The sequence below is a fragment of the Gorilla gorilla genome, chromosome 8 (genome assembly GCF_029281585.2).
Source record: "Gorilla gorilla gorilla isolate KB3781 chromosome 8, NHGRI_mGorGor1-v2.1_pri, whole genome shotgun sequence".
Classification (NCBI taxonomy): Eukaryota; Metazoa; Chordata; class Mammalia; order Primates; family Hominidae; genus Gorilla; species Gorilla gorilla.
Genome location: NC_073232.2, coordinates 121,788,083 through 121,804,591, shown reverse-complemented (window position 1 = coordinate 121,804,591; position 16,509 = coordinate 121,788,083). Strand labels below are relative to the sequence as shown.

General features: G+C 40.3%; 1 pseudogene; it reads right to left on the bottom strand.

Annotated features, from left to right (window-relative positions):
* Positions 1–1,730: 1,730 nt before the first annotated feature.
* On the bottom strand, positions 1,731–2,635 carry LOC101127435 (prohibitin-2-like; annotated as a pseudogene).
* Positions 2,636–16,509: the final 13,874 nt, after the last annotated feature.

Below are 16,509 nucleotides of genomic sequence, written 5' to 3'. Positions count from 1 at the left end.
GCACAGGGGTCAGGGACCCACTTCAGGAGGCAGTCTGTCCTTCAGCAGAGCTAGAGTGCTGTCCTGGGAGTACCCTCCTTGTCAGGATCCACTGTTCTCTTCAGAGCCGGCAGGCGGAAACATTTAAGTCCCTGAAACTGCACCCACAGCTGCTCCTTCCCCCAGGTCCTCTGTTCCTGTGAGGTGGGAGTTTCATCTGTAAGTCCCTGGCTGGGGCTGCTGCCTTTCTTTCAGAGATGTCCTGCCCAGCGAAGAGGAATCCAGAGAAGGAGTCTGGCCACAGCTGCTTTGCTGCACTGTGTTGAGTTCTGCCCATTCTGAACTTCCAGGCCTTTTTAATACTGTCAGGGGAAAACTGCCTACTCAAGCCTCAGTAATGGCAGACGCCCCTCCCCCCACCAAGCTCGAGCATCCTAGGTCAGCTTCAGACTGCTGGGCTGGCAGCGAGAATTTCAAGCCAGTGGTTCTTAGCTTGCTGAGCTCTGTGGGAGTGGGACCCGCTGAGTGAGACCACCTGGCTTTCTGTCTTCAACCCCCCTTCCTGGAGAGTAAATGGTTCTGTCTTGCTGAGGTTCCAGGTGCCACTGAGGTACAAAAAAAACAAAACAAAACAAAACAAAACAAAACAAAAAACTCCTGCATCTAGCTTGGTGTCTGCCCAAACAGCCACCCAGTTTTGTGCTTCAAACCCAGGGCCCTGGTGATGTAGACACGCGAGGGAATCTCCTGGTCTGCAGATTGCAAAAACCTTAGGAAAAGCATAGTATCTGGGCTGGATAGCACCGTCCCTCATGGCTTCCCTTGGCTGGGAAAAGGAGGCCCCCCTACACCCTGTTCCCTGCACTTCCCCAGTGTGGTGATACCCCACCCTGCTTCTGCTCACCCTCTGTGGGCTGTACCTACTGCCTAACCAGTCTGCGATGAACAGGCTACCTCAGGTGGAAAGGCAGAAATCACCTGCCTTCTGTGTTGGTCTTGCTGGGAACTGCAGACTGGAGCTGTTCCTATTTTGCCATCTTGCCAGCAGATCTCAATTAGGGAATTTTTCTTAAATTAATTTCTCAAATACATTTTCTAGGTTGTTTACTTTTACTCTTTCTTTCTCAGGAATGCCAATAATTCATAGGTTTGGTCACTTTACATAATACTGTATTTCTCAAAGACTTTGCTTATTTTTATAATCAGTTTTTCTTTATTTTTGTTAGATTGGGTTAAAAAGACCAGTCTTCAAGCTCTGAAATTCTTTCTTCTGCTTGGTCCAGTCCATTGATAAAGCTTTCAATTGTATTTTGACATTCCTTAAGTGAGTTTTTCAATTCCAGAAACTCTGATTGATTTTCTTTTAGGATGTTTATCTCTATTTCCTGGATTGCTTTAGAAGTTTCTTTGTGTTGTTTTTTTTTTTTTAAGTAATAAAAATGTATTGAGAATTCCTAGGTTAGTGGTTATCTCCTCCCAGTCTTGAGGGAGGAAACAACACTGTAGGAAATCATTGAGGAATCACACACTGTCACAACACCCCTGGCCAACACAGGGAGGAGGAAAGTAATTCCACAGAAGAAAGGCTGATCTTCAGTCTTTCTTTATTCAGGAGGAGTTGGGAGGATAGCTTCAGGTACAAGGAAGTTTCACATGGTACTGGGGCAGGGTGGGGCTGTGCTGGGTTCCTAACTGGGTTCTCAAAAACTGGAGAAGCAGATTCACTTTCTCTTCGGGGGTAAAATTCTTGGTTACCAGGCTAATTTCTTACCCTTAATGAGGCTGCCTTTATTTCCCCAGGTGAAAGTCTTATCCTGTAAGTGCAGCACAAGATTGTCATCAGTGAGACAGATATGATTCTGTGATGTGATTGTCTTGGAGATGTTCTGGGCTGCCTAATCTTATGAATTTTGATGTAGCCAGGGTTCTTGCTCAGTGCTTCCCCAAGCATCTTAGCAGCCTCAGCTTCACACTTAGCCTGGGCAGTCTTTTGCTGGTGTTCTAGTTTTGCTTTTTCTACCAAGAACTGGGCCTGCTGGGCCTCCTGCTGGACCACTTGTTTGGCCTCTACAATAGCTGTGTACTCTCAGCTGAAGCTCAGCTCTGTGATGGCTACATCATCCAAGATAAGACTGAAGTCCTTGGCCCTCTCTGGCAGCTCCCATTGAATCAACAGGGATACTCGAGCCCACTGGGTAATCAGCTATGAGGCATTGAACTTGGCCACCACACTCTTGAGTACTCTTTTGACAATGGATGGCAACACTCATTCTTTGTTGTCTAGCCCTAGGTGCTTGTGCATGCTAGGAAGCTCCTGAACATTGGGTTGAGACACCATGTACAGGGATATGTTCACCATCTGCCGGTCTTTTGAGCCTGTTAGGGAGGAAATTTTTCAAGGTCCGGCCAGAATGTCATCGTTGATGGGGTGCCGAGACCAGGGAATCCTGAAATGAAGCCTTTGGCCAGGATAGTGTCCTGCTGCATGCCACCGATATAATTGAAGAAGATGGCTGTGTTTGCCTTCCATGGCGAACTTGGATTTGGGGACACCATAGGCCACAGTGCTAGCCCCTAGCAGCAGATTCAGTGCCATGACCATGTCCCAGGAGTCAGTATGCAGCCATTCCTCTAAGTCCTTCAAGTTCTGGACCATGTCTGATTCTGAGGCTATTGCGCCAGAGGTCATAAGGGAGTGCCAGCTCACTACTACCCAACTCCAGTTTTGGGATTGCACCCTTCACATGAGGGTTCAGGTCGGTAATGCTGGCAGGAGAATGGTGTATTGATTTTCAACCTTGCCTTGCATCTCAATGAGCTTCCTTGCAATCCATGCTTTACATTCTTTATCTGTCATTTCCATGTTTCCATTTTGGCTATGGACCATTGCTGGAGAGCTATTGTAATCATTTGATAGTATCACTACATTCAGATTTTTCATGGTGCTAGAATTCTTGCTCTGGTTCCTTCTCATCTGGAGATGCTAGCACTTCTAATTTTTGTAATTATTTTCACGCAGGTAGGATTTTTTCTTTTTTTTTTCTATCCTTTTATCAGCTGGACATTACCATGAAGGCTGTTTGCCGGTGTTTTCTTCTCTGGGATCTGGGTTGTTCTTTAAGATTCTGGTGGATTACCATTTGCTTCTTGAATTAAAGCTCACAGACTTGATCTTTATGTACTATCTTGCTATCTGCAAGTGGCTGAGGCATGCGAATGCCTCTAATCTGCCAATCTTGGGAAAAAACAAACAAACAACTACTTCTTGATTTCTACAGTTTGTTAGAGAAGGATCTCAGTGACCTGTGAGTCAGTATCAATGACTCCCAAGTTAGAACATTAAACTATTCCTTCCTCTTGTCATCCTTTAAAAAACATTTTGCCCCTTTAAACTGTCACCATGGTGTCCCAATTTTAGACAACACCCACAGAAAATTTTTAAAACTCCAGCTCTCATTCATCTTATAAACGTAAGAAAGGTGGTGGATGGGGAGGGAAAGAGGAGAGAGGGAGAGGGAGGGAGAGGAAAAGAAAGGGAGAGGCAGGGAGAGGGAGCGAGGTGGGGGGAGAGAGAGAGAGAGAGAGAAAGAGAGAGTCTTGTAAACGATCTTGCTAAACTACATGCCCAGTTTTGCAGAAAAAAACTAGAGCACTTCTTTCCCCAAGAGTCAATGGACAACAGAGGGAATGCTTTAAAAGACTTTGTAATGTGTCTTTTTTTTTTTTTTTCCTGAGATAGAGTCTCACTCTGTCGCCCACGCTGGAGTTGAGTGGCACGATCTTGGCTCACTGCAAACTCTGCCTCCTGGGTTGATGCCATTCTCCTGCCTCAGCTTCCTGAGTAGCTGGGACTACAGGTGCCCACCACCACACCCGGCTAATTTTTTTGTATTTTTAGTAGGCACAGGGTTTCACCATGTTAGCCAGGATGGTCTCAGTCTCCTGACCTCGTGATCTGCCCGCCTCTGTCTCCCAAAGTGCTCGGATTACAGGCGAGATTTGAGTTTGTTTTGATGACTAATTTGTCTTCTAATTCTATTCAACTTCTATGAAAACAGGAGGAAAATAAAAAGAAAATATGTAAACCTGGGTATGTTTTAGTTGGAGTACTGACAGCTTTCAAAATTCCAGAGTAAAATTGTGACGTTTCAGATTTTCACTGCTAGTGATTCTAGGGCACAGACAAAATGGAGGAAAGCAAACCAACAAAAAAACCCAGGGGGTGACCTTTATTCTGAGAAGCTGTTAAGCCCCACACGTTGAATTTTACAATTGCCAATCTCCCCAGTCTTCCAGCCATCAAAAGACCTATTTACAATCAAGGGAATATTCAACATCTTTTATTAATTCACTTCCTAGCTAGGGCTCAGCAAAATGCATGCTGGAGGCTCAGATGCTGATTCATGGCAGAAGGGAAGAGGCTTGATTCCATACAAAGAAACTGACCAGGCTGAAGGCTGTGTCCTTTACACAGCTAATATTCTACTCTACTGTGTCCAACTCAATGGACTGCTGGCATTCTAATTATTTGGGTCTGAAGATTTGGCCACTTAGGTAAAAATTTTAGACAGAATTTCTTTTAAATGGAGTAGATGGTCAGACATTTGAATATGGCAGCAGAAGCCTAGGAAGTAGAGCACCCTAGTTTCGGTGGGCAGAGGGGTATGGCTCCATGTAATTGGTCCAGTTATAACAAGATGCCAGTGATTAGCTGGTAAGTACTAGAACAATATTCAGAGGAGAGTTCTGAGGCCGCATCCAAGAAGGTCACTTCAGGATCTGGCTATAGTATCAATAGGTAACCTTGGTTCAGGGTGATAGTCAAAGACTAAGTAATCTAGCAGAAAGCTGGAGTTGAAAAGGACACTCGGGTGTCTAGAGTCTAGATTCTAGACTTCAGTGTGGGCACACCTGATGCCAAATCTATGGTTGTGAGATCCATTCCACACTCTATGACCTGCTGGGCTAAAACTGTTGAAACAAAATACTGTGTAGTTCAGGACTGAGTGAGGAGTAACCTGGATAGATCCTGGTGGGTAGAAAGCCCAAGTAATTCCAGCTAGAGGGGCTTGGGCAGCTACGGGCTGAGACGATGTTCTCCCTGACTAAGTACTTTGAGATGGTAAAGCAATGTCAACTAAGCTACCCCAGAGCATAAGCAATAGGGTGCCTATGCTCTGTCAGACACATGGATTTTCTGACTTGATCAACCCCTACTCCACACAACATCCTCAGCCATATGTGCTATTGTTACTAAGATGAGGAAACTGAGACTTAGAGAAGGGAGATGGTGGGTGTAGGATGACACAGCTAGGAAATGACAGAAAATGCTTCAGTGTTCAAAGTTGAGCAGTTTGATTCCAGAATGTGCACAACTAACTGCTATGCATACTCCCTCCTGTTTGCTGGGACAACGTTGGTGAGCACAGAGCAAAAAGTTGCCCATCCCTCTGGTGCTGGTGAAGAGCCACCCCTCTCACCACCTATTATTTCAAACTAGGCATTTTCTTTAAAAAGAAAACAGCTTTATTGATATATCATTAATATGACATTGAATTCATCCATTTAAAGTGTACAGTTCAATAGTTTCTAGGATAGGCACAGATATGCGAAACCATCATCACAGTAAATTTTAGAACATTTTGATTACTTCAAAAAGAAACTCTCATCTTTTAGCTATATCTCCCAATCCCCATCTAATTCCTCACCCTTAGCCTTAAGCAACAACGAATTCACGTTTTATATCTATAAATTGACTTGTTCTGGACCCTCATATGAATTGAATCATATAATGTGTACACATTTGTGACTTTTTTTTAACTTAGTATGTTTTCAAGTCTCATTTAAGTGGTAGCATGTATCAGTACTTTATTCTTTTTGATAAGTGAGTACTATTTTATTGTAGAAATATATCACATTTTGTTTCTTTTTGGGTTGTTTTCACCTTTTGGCTATCATAAGTAATGCTACAATACATATTTGTGTACAAGTTTTTGTGTGAACACAAACAAAACATTTTACTTTCCTTGGAAGAGAAATGAAAACACCTAAGAGTAGAAAATACTTGGTCAGATGGTAACTCTAGGTTTAATTGATGAATGGCCAGACTGTTTCACAGTGGCTGCACCATTTTACATTCCCACCAGCAATGCATGAGGTTCCAATTTTTCCACATCCTCACCAGCACTTATTATCTGTCTTCTTGATCCTACCCATCCTAGTGGGTGTGAAGTGATACCTCATGGTGTTGATGTGCATTTCCCTGATGACTAAGGGTGCTGAACATTGTTTCACTCATGTGCTTATTAGCCACCTGGAGAAATAGATAGATCATTTTAAAAATTGATCTTAACAAACATTTCTGTCATTTTATTAAGCTTAATATAGTATTGATACAAGTCCCTTAGATATGTAATTTGCAAATGTTTTCTTCCATTTAGTGGGTTGCCTTTTTATTTTATTGATGGTGTCCTTTGCAGCACGCAAGTTTTTAATTTTGATGAAGTCTCATTTATTTTTCCTTTTGTTGCGTATGACTTCTATTTCATATGTAAGGATACTTTGCCAAATCCAAGTCACGATTTTCTCCTATATGTTCTTCTAATTTTATAGTTTTAGCTCCTACATTTAGGTCATTGATCCATATTGTTTAAATATCTATATATAGGGCATGTTACTTTTCCTGAGTTCTAAGAGAGTCCCTAAGGTTTTGTAAACAGCAGATACTAGCCGCATGCAGCAGTTCATGCCTGTAATTCCAGCACTTTGGGAGGCCAAGGCAGGAGGATTTCTTGAGCCTATGGATTTGAGACTAGCCTGGGCAACATGGTGAGACTTTGTCTCTACAAAAAATAAACAAAATTAGCCAGTGTGGTGGCATGTGCCTGTGATCCCAGCTACTTGTGAGGCTGAAGTGGGATGATCGCCTGGGCCCAGGAAATTGAGGCTGCAGTGGGTCATGATCATGCCACCAAACTCCAAATATAGCTGATACTATATTCTCCTTTGAACACTAGAGCAATTTATAAGATGATGATTTCTCATATACTGGAGTTTGGTTAGGACCTCAAGAAAAAGATAAATAATAAAGCCGAGGTGGGCATATCACCTGAGGTCAGGAGTTTGAGACCAGCCTGGCCAACATAGTGAAACTCCATCTGTACTAAATACAAAAATTTGCTGGGCATGGTGGCGGGCACCTGTAAATCCAGCTACTTGGGATGCTCAGGCAGGAGAATCACTTGAACCCAGGAGGCAGAGGTTGAAGTGAGCTGAGCGAGATCACACCACTGCACTCCTGACTGGGTGACAGAGTGAGACTATGTCTCAAAAAAAAAAAAAAGAAAAAAAAAAAAAGAAAGTAGAGCAGCTCTCTGTCTTTCACACTATTATTTGTGTTTATTTTGAAATACACTTGCAACCACTTGACTACTGAATTTAGCATAATGGAGGTATATAATATGGTGAAGAGCTATAATTGTGTTTTCTCTAATGCACAGTTTGAGATACAAGAACATTTTAAAATTTTATTATGAGGTTTTATTTATTATTTCTCAAACAATTTAAGAGTTTGATAAAATATTTAAGAAGAGCTGGATAATCAACCCAGCACACCATGCACCTAAAGTGAGTTCAACTCAAATAAATACAGTATTTTTTTTGACAAATGACCTCTGCCTGCAAGATTTGTCAACTTAATGTGGAACAGCTCTACAGGAGCAAGGTAGTAGTCCTGTTTCACAATTTTTTGGACTTTTCACTGTAGGCTAAGGGAAGTATGGAGAGGAATATATTTCATTTCCAAGGGGAGATTAAGGGAAAAAATGAGTTTGTTTTAGGTTGACAGTGTATGACTCAAAAACTTAAGCTAAAAAATGTAAAAAGCAATAAAAACAAAAATTTTACTTGAAACTACAATTGTGGAAATTAACTCTGGCCAGTGAAGAACTAAAAGAATCCTTTAGAGTTAACTGAATTTGTTCAACTATAAACCATAAAATGACTTCTCATATCATAAACTAATTCCAAAAGGGCCAGAGTCATCTTGGAGTTTTAAGGGGATCTTCACAGATTAACTGATTTAGGTGGGATTTGGAAATATGAAATATTATTACTAAAATCTGTACTGAGTAATGTACCTGAAAATCACAAACAAGTGATATTTAAGTGGTAAAATGTCTATTCAGTGCTGGAGTAGATATAGGTGGTAAGGGAGAGATAAGGGTCAATGGTGACATCTGGATTTCTAGATTGCAGTGCCATTCCTCAAGATATGGGAGAGGACCTGTGCCATGGACTGAATGTTTGTGTCCCTCCAAAATTCATATGTTGAAAACCTAATCACCAATGTGATCATATTAGGAGATAGGGCCTTTGGGAGGTGATTAGATTATGATAGACGAGACCTCATGAATGCAATTAGTGCCCTTTTAAATGAGACCCAAGAGTGCTGCCTTTTCCCCTTCTACCATGTGAGGAAAAAGCAAGAAAGCATCTTCTGTGAACCAGCAAGGGGACCCTCACCAGACATCAAACCTGCCAGCACCGTGGTCTTAGACTTCTCAGCCTCCAGAACTGTAAGAAATAAAATTCTGTTATTTATAAGGTATCCAGTTTATTTATTTGTTATAGCAGCCTGGACAGACTGAGAAAACCTGTTTGGGGAGAAATGACCATGAGTTTACTGAAATTTATTGGATTTGATATGAATTTTAAACATTGAAGAAGAAATATGTGGGGAACCTGTGTATCTGGAACTCAGAAGAGGGTTTTTTTAGCTGGGAATATGTCTAGGAGCCCCATTATGAAGATAAAATTACCTATGGGAAAATATAAACCAAAAACAGGGTCTACATTTAAGCCTTCATATTTTTAAAATATTTAAAGCCAGATAGAAAGTAAGAGCTAAAAAAGAAGATTTAGAAGGAGTGGCCAGCAAGGTAGAAGAAAAACCGTGAGAGAGTGGGAAAAGAGAAGTCAAGGGGGATGAGAATTGCAGGAAGGAGGGTGTTTTCAACAGTATCAAATGTTACTGAGAGGCCAAGTAAAATGAGGTCTTAGAAGTGCCCACAAACTGCAAGGGAAGGTCATTGTTGGTCTTAGTGAGAGCAGTTTTGATGAAACACAGAGCATGTTGAAGACATGCTGGAGCGATTCAGAAGTGGAGATGGTAAGGTTTTTAATTTGCTCAACTGAATGGCAATACCATTACCTAAGATGGTAAAGAGGTCCAGATTGGGTCCTCATTTGAGATGATTGGTTTGAAGAAAAGAAGACAGAGCAGTAGCTGGAGGAGAATATGTGATTCAACTAAGTTATTTTAATTTTTTAATTTTAAATATGGAAGCAATTTTAGCATGTTCGAAAGCTCATGGGAAATGTGAGGTAGAGAAAGAAATTAAAGATATAGGCGAGGGCATTATTAATAGGTTAAGGCTTTAATAAGGCAAGCAGTTATAGGATTCAGAGTACAGGTAGGAGAATATGTATTTCATAATGGGAACAGCTCCTCCATATAATGGGTGGGATGGGGGATAGAATGAAATAGGGGATGAAATGGGAAGAGAGATGGAAAGGAGGATGAAATGTACAAATATGGTGGTAGGTGGGAGTTCTAAACAGAAAACTAGGTTTAAGTGGCTGGGCCTTTTGATGGCATGTTGAAGGCTCATTGATCATACATTTACAATGTTTCTAAGCTGCCTGACTGGGTCATTTTCCTCAGCAATGCTCAACAATTTGAGTACAGACATAAGGAAGGCAAAGAAGAAAGTTCAACTAGGAGGGAGTATGGCATGACATTCAAGAGAATCCAAAAATTAATATTTTTGCCTCCAATACCACAAACTATATCTTAATCTAGCATTATGTTAAGGGCGCTATAGGAATGAACTTTTCAGGGTTTATAATTTGTTGTCATTTTAAACCAGGTTTTGGCAAATCTGGTATTTCTAAGAGGCCCTGATAGTCCCGGTAAACTAGCATAGACATGTTGATTGATTCTGTTGTATAGAAAGAGTATTGTGATATCATCATAATTATTAATAATCATAGGCACTATCTTCAATTAATAGTTTATTCTGTGCCAGACTTTGTTAGATCATTATAGATTTTTCCTTAACTCTCACAATGGCAACATTATGATTATCTCTAACTGAGTTCAAGACATTTTTAAATAATTCAAATGATTTTTCATGATAATGCATCAAAATGGTAGAAATGGAATTTGCATCCAGGTGCATGTGACACCAAAGCCCACTGCACTACCACTACAAGCTTCCGTGAGTTATGCTGTCCAGTTCTTCCAGAACCAAATAAAAAATTTTCCACAAAATATATTCCATCTCGCTCAGCCACTGTCTGGATGTTTCAGAATCTCTTGACCTTAGAAGGTGAGACTCACCTGTTTTACCTGTTTGACCATTAGAAAGGCAACTTGCCCTACAGCTTCCATAGTTTTAGATCCATCTCTTCATATTTTCCCTTTAATCACTTTTACCCTGAAGGATTCTCTTTTTCTCACTGGCATGATATAAATTGAGATCATCTTTATTATTATATTTCATCTTAATTGTTATTATATTTTAATAGGTAATACACATATATGACACCAAATTTAAAAGAATATATGGCAAAAACTATTTTTCCCTCTGCTCTTTCCCCAAGTCACCCAGGTCCTCTATCTAAAGACCATCGTGGAAAGTTTTTAAAATCTATGCTTTAAGGGTTGCTTTAAGCATTTATATATTCCTGAATCTTAGAGATTGTGAGATAATAATTGTTTGTTGTTTTAAGTTACTGTGTTTGGGGATAATTTGTTACACAGCAATAAATAATTAGAACAGATTTTCGTACCTGGAAATGGGGTGATGTCATTACAAATAACAAAAAGTACAAGTGTGGCATTGCAACTGGGCAGTGGAGGAGGCTGGACGGATTTTGAGGAGTATGTTAGAGAAAGCTTAAGTTGCTTGAATAAACTGTTAATAGAAATCATGATTTCTGCCTAAAAGGGTTATGAAAAACATGTTATTGGAACCTAGAGGAAAGGTGGGTGACCCTTATTATGTAATGGCAGAAAACTTAGCAACACTCTTCCCTGCAGTAACATGGAAATTAGAAAATGAGCCTAATTAACTGAGTTATCTTGCTAAGGAGATTTCCAAAGCATTGAATGTGTTACCTGCTTTATACTTCTGCTTATAATAAAATGTGAAAGAAGAGAGGAAAAAAAATTGAGGAAAGTATTGTCAAATAAAAGAGAGCCAGAATTTCATGTTTTTGAAAATTCTTAGCCTTTCCAGATAGCAAATGATGCTAAGATTAAGAAATAGCTTTGAAGCGGCCGGGCACGGTGGCTCACACCTGTAATCCCAGCACTTCGGGAGGCCAAGGCAGGTGGATCACGAGGTCAGGAGATCAAGACCATCCTGGCTGACATGGTGAAACCCTGTCTCTACTAAAAATACAAAAAATTAGCCAGGCGTGGTGGCAGGCGCCTGTAGTCCCAGCTACTCGGGAGGCTGAGGCAGGAGAATGGCGTGAACCTGGGAGGCGGAGCTTGCAGTGAGCCAAGATTGGCCACTGGACTCCAGCCTGGGTGACACAGCGAGACTCTGTCTCAAAAAAAAAAAAAAAAAAAGAAATAGCTTTGAAGCAAAGATCAATTCAGGGCACTTCCAGAAAAATATGTTCTAGAGATGAAGCCAGGAACCTTATGTTATACATCTCAAAGATCAAAGGTGGTTCTTCAGAGTACTATTCAGCCTTTAAAAGGTCCGTTAAAAACATTAAGAATGTACTTCACAGAGGCTCTCAATAAAACCGTAAGAATCCTAAGAAACCTAAGGATTTTCCTTTAAGAGATTTGTGGGTGTGGCTTTTACTTAATGGCACGAACTTCACTGAGATTCACAGGAGTCAGACAAAGTTTTTCAGAGACTTGTATCAGCAGGAAGAATGCCCGTTTGGACTGGAAGAGAAAGAGTTCAAAATGCAAAGAGGGCATTAGATCACTAAAACTCTATAGGCAGGAAATAAACTGAGAAAACTATTCAGCTGAAATGAAAGGAAAAATAACTCAAAGGATGAAATCAGGGGCACAGAGAGTAGAGCCAAAGTCATGGGGAATTATTCTCAACCCTAAAACCTAATTAAGGAAGTTTCAAGATCTGACCATTTCATAATTGCTATGGACCAGTGACTCTTTTTTTGACTTTCGTTTTCCTTCTTTTTGTGTAGGATTTCTACAGCAGAAATGCTTTGACTGTCCCATCACTATATGTTGACTATTTAGGGGACAGATAACCTCTTTATTTTCACAAGTCTGCAGGAACTGTTCTTGAGGAGCTGTAATTCTTAGCTTCACCTGAGGAGGCTCATCCATATCTGACCTTATTTAGATTATGAAATTCTGGGTTTTGTGCAGGGGTAAGTTCTGAGAACCTTGAGAGGGAATGAGTATATTTTACTATGGGAAAGATGTGAGTGGAACCAGAGTGGACTGTAGTAGGCAACTCCTAAAATAGCCCCCAGTGAGCTCACCTTCTAGCATTCATACCTTTGTGTACTTACCTACCCTTGAGTGTAAAGTGGACTAATTGACTCAATTCTAACTAATAAAATATGACAAAAGTGATGGGGTAATATTTCTTAAATTCAGTTCCAAAAAGACTGTGACTTCTGTTTTGATGGACACTTCCCTCCCCTCTCCCCGTTTCCCTCCACTGTCTCACTCTCTCATTCTCTCTGTATCTCAAAGCCCTTTCTCTGGGAAGCAAGCTGCCATATTGTCAGTACCCTTCTGGAAAGGATCATGTGGAGAGAATCTTATGTCTCTGGCCAACAACCAGCGTGGACCTGAGGCTGCCAACGACATGAGAATGAACTTGGAATAGGATCCTCAGGCAGTTGAGCCTAGAGATGACTCGCAGCCCTGGTCAGTGCCTTGATTGCTTGTTAGAGACCATGAACCAGAAGCACCCAGCTAAGCTGCACCCAGATACTTGACTCACAGAAACTATGAAATAATAAATGTTGTTTTAGAATGGCAAATTTTGAAGTGATTTTTATACAGCAATAGATAAGTAATATATTATTATAGAAACTGTTGAATAAGGAGTAATCAAAGAAATAGGGCTTATTAATGATGAGGTAGTGCAGATATGCCTATCATTATCAAATGAGAGCTATGAGGCATAACACAATGGGTTTTTTAGTGTTGTCCTAGGACCAGTGTAAGTGATTATAGATAAATACATCATAGATAACATAAGGAAGCTTGGCAAGCTGAACACTTGTCAGGACAGTGTTTCTTCATTCTGCTTACACATTAAATCACCCCAGGAACCTGTAAAGTACAACACTGATGTCATGATTCTACCACAAACCAATAAAATAAAAAATTTTCTGCTTTAGTCCTTAACCTTGGCCTTTATTAACATTTTTCAAATGATAGGAATATGTGGCCCATTTTGAAAAGAACCACTGGGCTAGCCAGTTGCATCTCTTCATTGTGAATCTCAAATATACTTACCTACTTTTCTGATTTTATAAGAAACTGTGTTAATACCTAATTTTTGGAAATCATTTTGTGTTTATCCTCATTGTAGTCTCTACTTCAGGCACTACCGCTGTTCAGGATGAGACTGAGACCTTAAACAAGCAATTCAACTTCTTTGGCCACACTACTTTTTATCAATAAAATGAATGTATAGACCAAGCTTGTCTAACCTGAGGCCCATGGGCTGCATGCAGGCCAGGACGGCTTTGAATTTGGCCCAACACAGATTTGTAAACTTTCTTAAAACATTATGAGATTTTTTTGGTGATTTTTTTTAAAGCTCATCAGCTATCATTAGTGTTAGTGTATTTTATGTGTGACCCAAGACAATTCTTCCAGTGTGACCCAGGGAAGCCAAAAGTTTGGACACCCCTGGTATAGACTAAATGATTTTATAAATTCTTTCTATATTAGTTTTTTATGCTGCAATCAAAAGTTTACACAAACAGTGGCTTAAAACAAAACAAATTTATCATCTGGAAGTTCTGGAAACCAAAAGTCAGAGCTCTCACCTTGCTAAGATCAAGATGTTGGCAGGGCTGATTTCCATTCTATAAGCTCCAGGGAAAATCCATTTCCTTGCTCACTCAGGTGTTGGCAAGAATCAGGTGTTCTGTGCAGTTATAGGCCTGAGATCTCTATTTCCTTGCTGGCTCTCAGTTGGGCACTGACATTAGCTCCTAGAGGCTTGCTTCCCTCTGGTCTTTGTATATAATCCCTTACATCTCAGACCCAGCAAAGAGATGTGAAATCCTTTTCATGTTGCCATCTTCAGACTCGCTTTTCTGCTTTCCATTTTAAAATCTGACTGCAGCTGGGAAAGGTTCTCCTCTTTTGATGACTTGCATGATTAGATTGGGCCCACCTGGATAATCTAGGCTACTCTCTCCGTCTCAGGCTTTCTAAGTTATAATCATTCTGCAAAATTTTTTTTTTGGCATTTTAGATAACACATTCACAGGTCTTGAGGATTAGTGTGTGGATATCTTTAGGGGCCATTGTTCTGCCTCTCACAGTTTCCATATGTTTCTAAGACCCTAACCTCAGATTAGTAGCATCATCTATGGCAGAAGGCAAGGGCCTATCACCTCCACTTGTTACATTTTTTTCAATTCCACATACCTACACCCCAGGAGATACTAATATGCTACCCTGGCCACCTCTACTACTCTCACCATACTCTAGAAACTACAGAAAAGCAAAAGTTGCTCTAAATCAGGAACTATAATCTATATTTAGTCCTTTCATATGCCTGCTTTAAATTTTCACCCAGTGCCCAAATGAGAATGTTGTCCGTCCTCTAAGTCAAGTTTCCAGAGATGAAAGATGACAGATGGATTCATCCATCCAGTGTGGTATAGTTATTTATAGTTATTAACTCCTTGAGCTTTAAAGTTGAACAATCTGAGTTTTAATCTTAGCTTTTTCAGTCACTCAGCTGTGTGTTTTAGGGCAAATTGTGCTCTAGGCAAATAGTCTCCTGAGTCTTAGTTCCCTAATGTGTAAAACAAGGTTGGTGATAATCCTTGCAGGGTTGTATGAGGAATAAGTAAGAGTTCATATAAAGCAAATAGCACATAGCTTAGCACAGGGTCAGTAACCTCATTGTCATCCAAACAATGTTTTTTAAGTGCACTATGTTATGTTAGTTGATACAATGGCTGTGAAGGTATGTCAAATGGAGATACCATGCTTCTAATATGTAGTAATTCTGAAAGCTCTGGGGCTGAGAAGAGAAATAATTTTCTTTCATTCCTTGGCTCATGGAAAGTCTCATGGAGGCAAAACCTAGAAGGCTTTGTAGATAGTGACAGATGCAATGGGGTGATGGATATGGCTACCTTCTGGCTTGATAGAGAAGTGTGTTGTTTCCACCAATAATATAAGTGGAAGTCCTTGCTGACAGATTAACTTCTCTTCACTTGCTAAAAGAAATAAAAATACTTCTTACTCTCTGTAAACCATGTCTGGATGATACATAAGTCCAACAAAAAACAGGTCTTTCCCACCTGGTTATCCCCCAACCTGAAATGCTCTTTCTTCTTCTTAAAGAATCAATGCACACATGACCTCCTCTCACACCCCTTTTCTGATTCTCCCAGGCAGAATCAGTTTCTTTCTCCTCTGTGCTTTCCTGAAACTTTGTCCAGAGTTTTATTGTTGTACTAACCACATTATTGTACAGTTATACATACATTTGTTACTCCCTTCTTCTCCTTAAGAAAGAATGCATTCTTCCTAAGGTTTCATTTTACTTACCCCAAACTGAGTCTCTTTTGTTCCCTTCATGCCTGGCATCAAGCATGGTGCCTGGAACATGGTCATAGTTTGATGCTTATGAAATGAATGTTCACAGTTAACTGCATTGACTCTGAAGACAGACACATTAGGGCCCCTAGGAAGAGACTATGATGAGGCCTTTCTCCACCAAAACACCAAATATTTTCCTAGGCATTGTTCAAGTTGTTTCAGAGTTGAAGTCATGTACAAAAAGAATACCCAATCACTTAGCAAGAATGATAAAGAACCTAAAGAAAAATTCTGAAGCTTTGTCTTTTCATCTTATGATAAATGTAACTGAAAAGACACTTTAAAAAGAATATAGAATTCAAAATACCATCTTTTTCAGACAAGCAAATGCTGAGGGGACTTGTTGCCACCAGACCTGCCTTACAAGAGCTCCTGAAAAAAGCACTAAATAATGAAAGACTCTTAGCAGTCACTATGAAAACACATGCAAGGACACAGGCCAATGACACTATAAAGCAACCATGCAAACAAATCTGCATAATAATCAGCTAACAATATGATGACAGGACCAAATTCACACATATCAATACTAACCTTGAATGTAAACAGGCCAAATACCCCCATTTGAAAGGCACAGAGTGGCAAGCTGGATAAAAAAGCAAGACCTAATGGTATGCTGTCTTCAAAAGACCCATCACATATGCAATAACATCCATGGG